Here is an 11,912-nt window from a genome sequence, read left to right on the forward strand (position 1 = left end):
ATCAAACCCAAAGTTGGTGTGAATCATCACTTCTCTGCTACAGAGTCAGCCAAAGCCCTACCCAGAGCTAAGTGTTGCCTGGGATGAGGAGGCATATTTGCCTTCAAGCTATAACCTGGAAGGCAGTTTCTTGTCAAGAAAATAGAAGGGAAACAATATTTTCTACAGTGAATAACATTATGTAGAATTTTTCTGCTTTACTGCAACAAATCAAGGCGGCAGCAGCAGTCATTCAATAAGGTTGATATTCATATAGTTGTCAGCTGTTTGTATCAATAAGTCTGAATCTGAGTCCCTGGATGGTGTCAGATGAGTTTTGCCGGTGTCAGATAGCAATTTTAGTGTTCAGGAATTATAAAGTCAGATCTTCCAGGCCAAAAACTCATCTGCTAATCTCATTCCTCTTCCTTTCCTACCAAATCCAACACTTCAGTTGTGAGACAATTGCATCTGATACTTATAGAGATGTATTTTATTGCTTTTGAGAGCAGGTGGCAGAAGAGACAGGAGAGCTGATTGCTGGTCTCACACTGTGTCTGCAGACAATGATGTTCTCAGAAGAAAAGTTTGCCTGTGACTTCTGTGAAAAAAGGATGGCACCCACAAACACTGGTTTAAAGTCCTGTACAGAGCTTTAAAAATGGCCTCTACAGTTACTTAAGAAAGGTCACAAAGAACCTTTCTCCTGCCCTCCTTCTCAGTACTTGAAATGTTACTTTTCTCCTACAGAAAATGCTGTCACTTTTGTCGGGAATTCATAAAAACCCTTATGATTTCCAGTTGTTAAGGTAATTTTATGATAACTTTAACTTCTCCAGGCTAACTCATCTGGCAGGCTAATCCTCATTACAGAGCTCCTCATGGGTAATGAGCCAAGTTGCACACTCTTAAATGGGTGAAGTGTCACAGATCTTTGCAAACTTGCAATTACATGAGCTCAAACCTGGAGATGACCCATCCTCATACCTACTCAGAATCACATTGGCACCTCATGACTCATTCAGGACCAGTACCTCTGTCTACAAATAACAGTTAGGAGAGGTTCCTGCCCTTAGGGATTTGAAGCCAGACATTCAGGGAGGGCAGAAATACAAACAAAGGATTAAAAGGAAGATAACTGAGGACATATGACATTTAGTGGGCTCTGTTAAACTCTTACACTCTAAGCTAGACTATGTTTTTTACGATTGTATCACTTCATATTCTATATTGTATTTCACAACCTGTGTCTGTGTGGGTCAGTTACCTGAAAGCCTTTTCCAAAGCTCATGCACAGGGAATCATAAATCATACTGACACTTCACATTTTTACATCCTTCAATCACAGCCATGGATGCCATTCTAGGACAGGCAGATGCCCCTTCAGCCCCTCTCAGAGCTTGAGCCTGAACAAGTAACTCTGCAGATGTGGCAGCATGGGCTTTCCAGTGGGCCCAGCAGTAGTTTTATTGTCCCACAGGCTCCACTTGATTCAATTTTGCACTTACTCTCCCAGTCAAAAGCTTTGATGTCACAGAATAGCCAGTCCTATCTGCCCACCCTTGTTCTCTGGCTAAATCATTTCTCTGAAAGTGTGAGGGGTAAGGTATCCCAGTGTTGCCCCATCACCTTTACAAGCTGAACCTTTTCTCTGCCACCCTAAAGAAAAACTCTGAGAAATAAAGGCTACATGAAAGCCTAATCAGGCTTGAAATCAGGCCATTTTACTTTACTTGGTATTAAAATTTCCCTTTGGGCCAGCATTCTTTACTTAAGCATTTCCACTTGTCCAACTAGTCTCCTGCTGGTCATTCGAGGTGCTCTGGAGCATCTGAGCCATCCCCACCAGAAGTTCAGATGTGAGCTAGAGAAGTCTTGCACCTTTTGAACCAGCTGCTTGGCTCCAGGGGAACACCCTGGGGCACCTGAAACAGCACCAGTCACTCGTGTACAGGTAGAGTATTCCTCCTTCACTGCCTCTGAGTTTACAAGCCTGGCATGTTTATTGCCAGGCAAAGAGCTGGCCCCTACACAGCAACATCCCTTAGAATATGGTAATAATTCCTGCTCTTTCCAAACTGCTTATTTGTGGGAACTCCTAAAAAACAATCTTGGAAGGAGTCCTTTAAAATTATTGTCAAGCTGCTTGATGCACAACAAGACAGTAGAAACTCATATGCAACATCTAGACTGATGTTCCCTACAACATCTTTGAAGCTGTCAGAAAGTCAAACCCAATTTTGCCTTTGTACAATAACACAGAAAGAAGTACCTCTGTTGGTTGATGCTGTTTCCACATCAGACAATTCTGACTATTACACGTTAGGCAACAAAAGCTCTCCTTCTGGGAAAAGAGTGCTTTTTAGTCAAGGATAATGTAACACTGCTTTGCCAGTCTTCTGCCTGCCTCAGCTCCACTTTCTTCTGTGTCTCGTGTGTGTCCTGAGCCAGACAGAGGTGCTGCAGTCATTAGGAGTGTTCTGGACTCTGTTACAAAGAAATGACAAATTACTCATCATTGATTTATGCTTTTATTTAGTCTCAATCAGTGGAAAATAAAAGTGGTGCTGATGTGTCAAACAGCACTTTTGGCACAAGTTGCTAGGAAGCCAGGTTTGAGGAGAGTTTGGGTAACATCCTGTTGGGTTTCTTAATCTACAAACTGTCTCATAAATGGTAGTATAAACATTTACTGGATATTTTCAAGAAGTAGACTGGCATCTTTTCTATGAAGATGTGTGAAGCCTTCACACTAGGGTGTGGAAGAAGACTGCTGAGGAAATATTCATCTTAACAGTAAATCAGGGTTTTTAAAGACATACTCATTTAATAAAACTTGGCATATTACTTAGTACCTTAGCATATCAGTTGACTTTGCTAACTGGTGCATGGTATTAATGCTACCAAGCATTTGAGATCACATCATGACAGTGAAGTGAAATGCTTTTATTTACAAACACCTTACTAAATATTTTGTTTTTTTCCATACCTTTGAGCTGCAACAAAAAAGGGGGAGAGATTCACCCTGAAGATTAACAGTACAAAAACTCATCCATCATCTGTATCACAGAAAGGCTAAAAATAAAGACCTAGTGTTTTTATTTCCACTATTGCACAGCAGCCTTTCAGGACTGCTGGTGTTTCAAGTTGCTCAGTGAGATGCTCTGAAATGAACGCTTATTTTCTGGCACATCCTTGCGACACATGCATGTCAATTTATCCACTTTTTGATCACACCATAAGATAAAAGCATTGCATGAAGCAGATGAGAGGCAGTTCGTAAATGCTGGAAGTTGCTGTGGCACAGATGAGAAGCTGGTGGAAGTGTAGACTTGATTGGACTGTTGGGTGGATCCAATGAAAGCAGACAGAAGGCTGTGTGCACCTCCAGGAAAGCAGCCCATTTATCTTTCTGAACTGAAAATAATAATAACTATTAATAAAGTCCTAGCCTCTATTTCTTCTTTACTCTCACACTGAGTAAGGCAAGCCCTGGAATGATCATCTGCCGGATGGAAGATGTTTGTTTACGTCTGTTTGGTTTAAGTGGTGTTTCTTTAAATTGTTTTCACCACAGAAATCAAACATCACTGCTGGTTTGACACAGACAAAATACAGGGCACAGATCTGAACAGCTATTTTCTTTTTACAGCCTTGGCAATACAAGTGTAATTGATTAAATGTCTGAACTCCAAACCAACATAGACTTAGCAGCATGCTGCCTCCTGAGGATGCTGGATTTACCCCAAGTTTTAAGAAGCAAACGGGCTCTGTTTTCATTTCAAAGGGTGCCGGGGAGAACCCTGAAGTTGCCAACAACTCCCTGCCTCCCCCTTTCCTCTCCCCTGGTCCCCCCACCCCACACTGGCACCCCCTCACCCTCAAAACATCACTCAGTGCACAGCTGTGTGTGAGCTCAGGTCCTCGCTTGCTGTGATGTCTACTGTCAGCGTTCATTCACTTCACTCTGTTATGGAGAAATAATTGATTTGGTTTTTGTGGAGGCAAGAGTTTCTTTCTCACTTCACAAGGGTTTTTTGTCTTGTACGTTTATTGCTTTGCTTAGCGCTCTGGGAGACCCTATAGCCTGACCTAGATGTAACCCTTGTTTCCTGTTTCTGACAAAACACTGTTAAATGGCTAACAACAACAAAAAAATAACAGCTGATCCTTTTCATTTGTGTAAAGACAGCAAACAGCTTAGCTATGACTCTGAGACTTCAGTAAATTCCTTCACTCCGTGACATCAAGTCCCTGCTGGGTCCAAAGACAAATGTCATGACACAAGTTCCATGCACAGTCATTTTTTAGGATAGGACACGCAGTGCTTCTCAATCAGCTGTGCCGAGACAAACACAGGGCCTAGCAACTGCTTTCAGGGCCCAGACATTTCCACACCAAGGCACGGAGGCAGCAGGGGCCTGGCAGTGGCGGCATGGGTGTCCCCTGAGCAGGGGCTGAGTCCCAGCTGAGCACAGGAATGTGCTCTAGGAGCAACCCGTGAATTTCATTGGTGTAGTCATTGCTCATGGCATGGCCTGTTGTTGGACCTACCTGATGCTTCCTGGTCTAAGATCCCATTCTCCAGACCTCATCCCATTATCAGCCACAGTTTCCATTTAAATACTTACATATGTATGCATCCATAAATGTATATACACAACCATCTGAGCCTTGCCATGGAAGGAATGAGGGGAATCTTTTCTGTTTCTGTATATTAAAAATAATGTTGTGTTTTATATGTATTTATAAGCTCCAATTATTTTAATGCAGCTACACCAACACAGCTCTTATGAAAATGTAGAAAGAGTGACCACAATATTTGGATTTAAATCCAAGCTTCCCTCAAGGGAAAGCACAAAAAAAAAAAAAAAAAAAAAAAGAACTTCCACGTTGGCTAATTAGGTAGACAAACCTCAAGCGTGAAAGCTGGAGGTGGAGTTCAACACTGGAGTTTTGGTAGAGGAGCCTGTGTTTAGTGTAATTGCTGTCAGTGCAAAGTTTCCTCCTCTTCTTCCTTGCTTTCAGGTGCTGTGGGCATGCATGTCAGACCTGAGCTGAATCTGGGGCTGGGGGCTATTGCTACTGCTCATCCTTGCTCACAGCCTGTGTGTGTTGCAGTTCCCTGGGCTGCAGTTATGCAAAGATCCCAGCCCTCAGGTGTAAAACACCAACTTGGAAGAACTGCGATTATTCTGAGCCAGTAACCATGCCTTCCTGTGCTGGGGAGGTTTAACTCGAGGTGATTCAAGCACTATGTATGAAGTTTCAATTTTATTTTTTATCTGTGTGCTTGCTTACTTTCTCAAAGACAGGTAATTTTTATTCGAAGCTGTTGAGAAGCTGATAAAGAGGTGCTTTACATTAAATGATACTTCTTTTTGTCAAGTGGAAGCAATAATATAGATTGAAATGTAAGCATCTAGATTCTTAATTTCTTAAAGTTATGAAAGACTTAATGATATCCTTCACTATCATTGCATAATTTACTCTTTGCTATAATTTGTTGCATGTTCTATTCAGATGGAAATTGGGATCAAACTAAAATGCATATGGCAGCCTTTTATCTATTAACAATAACATGTACTGGATGTAAATAGTGAACTTAAACGCTTTGTGTTTGAATCAGCTTAAGAAGAGATTTAGCACCAGCAGTCAGGGCACCAGATCAGTAATGTTTATGTCATTAGATCTAGCATGTCTCACCTTGTCATGTAGTTTTTGTGTTTTATGTAGTTTGGAAGAAGAAAATGGAATTTCTGCTTTTTCTGCTGACTGTTTTCTACAGCCCTCGCCAAAGCCCAGGCAGTGCCATGAAGCAGAACTGCTTTCTGTTTGAGGTGTCAGCAGCTCCTGCCTCCAAGTGCTCAGCCGACAACCTGGCTTTTCTTGTGCACTCATAGCAAGCACACTCTGCTGTCTATGTATATGTAGTTGCTAAAGTTAACTCACTGTATTCAGTGAATAAATGACAGCCAGATAGATGTCACTTTTAATATGCATTCAAGTACACATTTAATCCATTTTGTATTTATCTAATTCTTCCTGTCTCATTACAGGGATGCTGTGCACAAGCAGCAAAGTGGTCCTGCTCCGCACTGAAATCCAGATGTAGGACCCAACAGGATGGTACAGAAGCTGAGGTATCTCACCACACTTGATGGCCTCTGGGATAGACATGGCCCAAGGAGGTAATGTCTTTGGATGCAGTGAACACTAGGTCAGTATCCTTAGCCACTTGTATAGTTCTTCTAATAGTTTTTGGCTACTATTAAGACTAGTTTCAGGGGGAATATAAGGTTAAGAAGTCTTTGAGAAGGTTTTCTCAAGATGTTGTGCTGCTATTTGCTATAGTTTCTAAAAACACAAGTCATTGTTTGGCCAGACACAGCTTTGCAAGAGGAGCTAATTTGAACTTGCTAAGAGAGAATAATTCCTATCTATTTATTTATAAATAATGGGCCCCATTTTTATACATAAGGAGGAGGCAGGCAAGATTTTTCCAGTTTTATCTGTAGTTAAACCTCTGCTGAATACTAAATATTTTCTAAAAATCTACCATGACTGAAAAAAAAAAAAAATTGCTATTAACTTAATGAAAAGTTGTAATCCTTTTGACCAAAAACGGTGGCCAGAAGAAACCAGTATGCATTCATTTCTGATAAAGCACCTGAAGGTGTGCAGTGTTGCTTTCTACAGGGAAAGAGAGGGGCAAAGCAAAGGATCTGAGGGGAGACTGTGAAAAAAAATGGGACAGACTCTTTAGCAGAGTCTGTTGTGACAGGACAAGGAGAAATGGTTTCAAACTAAAAGATGGGAGATTTAGATTGGATAGAAAGGAAGTTTTTACAATAAGGGTGTTGAGGCAGTGGAACAGGTTGTCCAGAGAAGAGGTGGATGCCCCATCCCTGGAGACACTCAAGGTCAGGCTGGACGGGGCTCTGAGCACATCATGGAGCTGTAGGTCTCCTACTTATTGCAGGGGGATTGGACCGGATGGCCTTCAAAGGTCCTTTCCAACTCACACAATTCCATGATTCAATGATTCTATATCCAGTCTTCCACAGATTCACACAACCGTCTGAATTCCCATTTCAGTTGCTCTCCTACTTCCAAAACTTATAAAAGCTGGATGAGTTAAATTGAGAACAAACGTGTACACCTAAGATTAAAATATCTGATGGTAAAAGAGTGGCAGGGTGTCAAGAATGTGCTGCTTCACCTGTATGCCTGATTTAGCTCCAACGAGACCTTGCCAATCTTTTAGGAAGAAAAATCTAAAAGAAAACATCATGGGAAACTATGTCTGACATTTTTCTTTTTGAAGTGTTTCTCCAGAGTCAATTGAGAGTTCAGCAGTTTCCAAGTGCATGTGAAGAAGCAGCAGCATGATGGATATGAGGGAGGAGGGCCGAAGGCAAGATGGCAACAGTTAAATGTGTGGTTTGAGTGAATTCAGCATTAATTTAGGAGACTGTGGTCATTTCAGACAGAGAGAGAAAGAAAAAGGAGTGGTGAGTGCTGCAGAGATAATTATTCTAAAAGCTAATTCATGTATTTGTTAGTATTGGAGAACGGACTCTCACACTTCCAAAGAAATATATCTGAATTGATTACTTTGTGTGCTTTTTTTCAGTCTACGTGTGGCAGAGTATAAAAGCTGAGAGATTCATGATCCCATCTAAAAGATACACTGTGCTTTCTCTGAGGTGCTCTATCAGAGCACATCTGCCGCAAGGCTCCAGCCTGGCAGGCATGTCTCATCTGTCAGACACAGGTGAAGAAGAGCAGGTTGATCTTCCCAGTGAGAGAGCAAGCTATAGAGAACAAAAGCAAAACTGTCTCATTCTGGGCTGCCATTGTGAAAGCTGCTAGGACTGAGGGCTGAGAGCCCCAACATGCTATCAAAGAAAAGAAATGAATTCTGATTCAGGTTTGGCTGCACACTATCTGAGCATATGGCTGTGCTGCTCTAATTATTTGAGAATTTGGCCTTTCAAAGTGTTATATTTTATTTCTGAAGGGGTGACTTTTTCATGTTTGGCATTCTGCAAAACAGTCTGTATGGGTAAGGGCACTTTGATATTCATATGAATTGTGTTGTTTAAACTAAGTACACAAAAACACATGGTCAATAGTCATCATGTTTTAATGGTAACAGTTCATAGAAGTAGCATTATACAGAACAGAAATCCATTTAAAAGCGTCAGAGTTGCTTTTTCCTACATGCACACACAGTGCAGTGCTGCTGGGCAAATAGATAAATGCAACCCGTTGAACCTGCAAATCAATTTCTGCATTGTTAGAGACAAGTGAAAATGAGTGTTTTGCACTATTGACCCCAGACAGGCTGGGCAATGGCAATAGCAGGTCAGCCCACTGCTTCCTTTATGGCCCAATGCTGATAACTCTGCTAAATTATCTCCAACTAAAACCTGGAGGTTGTGGCTAGCAAGGAATAAGAATCACTAGGGTTTCCCATGCTCTCCAGTCATGACAAAAGCAAAGGGAGACAAGTTCATGACAGAGCACAGCATGGTCATCCCTACTGAGCACTGACAGGCAAGCTCCAACAGGTTTCAATGGGCATCCGAAGGCTTTACTACTTTCAGGTGTCCATCCCAGCTGCACAAACATCCTCACCCTGGTTTTGGGTACTTATAGTTCAGAGAGTGCTGTAAGCTGGTGAGTCAGTCTCCTCTGTCTGCTGAGTTTGTTATCTGGCAGCAGCAGCAGTGACTGGTGGATGCTGAGGCCCTGAGGCTTTTCCTTCCATTATGAGTTTTAACCCTTTTCCTTCTGGGGTCAGATGCTGAGCAAGCAGGACACTGGTCCAGCAGAGCAGGAAAATCAGGCTTTTGAGATGTCAGCACCCAAATTGGAGGGTAGAAGCAAGACTCAGAAGTGGGGTGACAAAGTGCACGTGTGGCCACAGAAATCGTCCAAGACTTAAGAACCTTCCCACCAACAGATATTGTAGAATCACGTAGAGCTCTCTGTCCCGGCACAGGATTCACCAGCAGCCAGCATCTGAAATAATGAGCTCCTTTGAGTAGAAGGATCTGTTGCACTGAGCTGAAACATGAACATAAATTACCAGTTCTGAATTTACTTCACTGCAAAAAGAGGAAAATACTCTACTAGGAGGTATAAAGTGGCACAGGCTGCCCAGGGAGGTGGTGGAGTCACTGTCCCTGGAGGTGTTCAAGAACCATGTGGATGTGGCACTGAGTGACATGGGCAGTGAGTTTGGTGGGGATAGGCTGATGATTGGACTAGGTGATCTTAGAGGTCTTTTCCAACCTTCACGATTCTATGGTTCTAAAGCCTCTGTAAGCCAGCCCTTTACACTTGTGACTGTCTCCATACGTATGGTGAGCACAGTCTGTGGAGGATGAGGTGAGGTTATTACAGCCCCTTTTGACTGCTGAGGAAAATGTACAAGGCCTGAGGTTGTTTAGGCTAGAGCAGACTAGAGAGAAGGATTACTGGCAGCAAGCATGAAGACTTTTGCAGGGGAATAGAACCATCATCTTCAGTCTTGAAAGCAGAAACTGAAGGAGGAGGGCAGCAATCACAGAATAGATATACTTTCCCAAATATTATGGACAGTGCATCACTATGAGGGCTTCTTTGAACTGGACCAGACCCATAATCTCTGGAGGCTTTTAGGAACAGACTGGAGAAGTACCTGTCAAGAATAGCACAGCTATTAGCTACAGGCAAAACTTCTAGTTCTCCTTAGCCTGATTTTTCTACCAGTGTAGAACATTTGCAAGACATTGCTTTGGAAACTCAGCCTTGTGACTAATTTTATGGGTTACATCTCCAGCAGGCATAGCAGGAAACAAATTTGCACAGTGTGTATACTGTGGATCTGGACAGTGTTGCATATTCAGGTCCCTTCTTATTACTCTTTACAAAGCTTAGAGGTGAAAGGACAAGCCAACATGTAATTCTGAGTATGTCTCTTCCAGAGAGATTAGACACTGATGGCCAACTGAGAAAATCAGCAGAAAAACAGCTGCATCATCCCAGCCATATATGAAATAGTACTTTTCTTCATTTCTACATTGTGCTTTATTCTCCCTCTCCTTTATAAATCACTTTAGAATTCATTTTCTCTTCACTGAACTTAGCAATAACTCCTAAGAGGCCAAAACCAAGATATTACATTGACTAGGCTTCATGAGCCTAAAAACACCACAAAACTGCTCTGTCTGTGCAAGGAGGAAGGAGGTTTTTCCTGGCTAAGGTAGAACATGTCAAAGAGGAAAAAAAATTGATTTGAATAAAAAACAAATCAAAACAAAACAAAACTGCAGCATGCTATTAATTGGCGCCATCCAAATGCCGATGTACATTTTGTCCTTGCGGTGGAGGGCAGGCGAGTAGTGTAGTATGTTAAAATATGTCTGTATCTTTCTCTGTAAATAAATTGTTTAGAGTTCTCAGATTTCTAGCTAAATGGTTATGAAGTTTATCAGGGCTTGCAGATAGTGTTGGTTCAAAATAGGATCTTGCAATTATCACTCAATTACAGTCCTTCAAAATCAGACGGCGAGGCACCATTGGCACAGCCCCAGGAAAACATTCTGTACAGAGATACTAATCAAGATGCTGCTCCTAACAGCTAACATGAAATTCATTTTAATACACTCTGTGCTGAGCAGCTTGATGTTGTCGGATCAATTCGTTCCTTTGATTTTGCAGAGTCCTGGTGAATAAAATGTAAGCTAAGGCTCCAATTCATTCCAGCTATTCCATTATTTACTAGTGTGTCAGAAGATTTCACAACTGATCTTTAAAGGGAGACTTAAAGCATGTTCTTTAGGCGGGAGAGGGAGGGAAGGCATGGAGTGAGTTGCTGAAAGGTAGTAACTCAACCCACCAGTCATTCATGTCAGATCCACCAAGCTCTGCCTTGGAGATTTTCACAATTCAGAAGATCATGGTTGTGGATATAGCTTGGCTGGACTTTTAAATTTTAATTTAATTACATGTTAGCCTATTTTCTAAAAACCAGGGATGTCTTCCACTCGCACTCACACTGGGTAGCGTGGGGGGATTATATTGAGGGTCTAAGGGAAGACATAGCAATGGAAGTTAAATGGGAGAAATGAGACAACTCATGATATAAGATAATAGTTGTACAACTCAGACAACCTCTTCTCTTTTCATAGGAGGTCCAGAGGGGCTCACCTCAGGCAGAGAGAGAGCTCTAGCAAGTGTATGACTTCAAGAAGTATGTCACATCAAGGGTTGTGATATCAAACATTGCATTAACTCAAAGCCATAAGCACCAGACAAAGCAAGAGTTATGGCACTGCTCCCCTAGAAATATTTCACTGAGGTAATATGGAATAAAACTGTCGCTAACTTCCTCATAAACTTGCAGTGCAGAGAGGGACACCGTATATTCTATATGAAGATCAGATCAGATTAGTGGAAACAATAACTTAATGCCTATCTACACAATTTGAATCCAAAATTGTTCATTTATTGGAAAGATCCAAGATAGTGACAGAAATGTGTAATGCTTTAATCCTCTGGAAAGGTATAGATGTGGTACTTAGGGACATGGTTAGTGGGCAGTATTGGTGGTATGTAAATGGTTGAACTAGATGATCTTAGAGGTCTTTTCCAACCTTAATTATTCTATATTTCTATGATTCTAAATTCACATACACAACAGAAGTTGTTTTGTTCAGACATGGTTGATTTGTGTTGTGTTGTGATCCTTGTGTTTCACAAGGTTTCAGGGATTAGGAATGCCAAATAGCAAAACTGTAATGCAATTGTAACAAAACTGAAGCAAGAAAATACCTTCAAGACGTGATTCAAAAGGTAAAGCACATTGGTTTGAAGACATACTTCCTAGATTCATGGCTGATATGCCTAAGTTTCTTGATTTGTATGAAAATGAATATTTC

The sequence above is a fragment of the Phasianus colchicus genome, chromosome 1 (genome assembly GCF_987193195.1).
Source record: "Phasianus colchicus chromosome 1, bPhaCol1.hap1.1, whole genome shotgun sequence".
NCBI lineage: Eukaryota > Metazoa > Chordata > Aves > Galliformes > Phasianidae > Phasianus > Phasianus colchicus.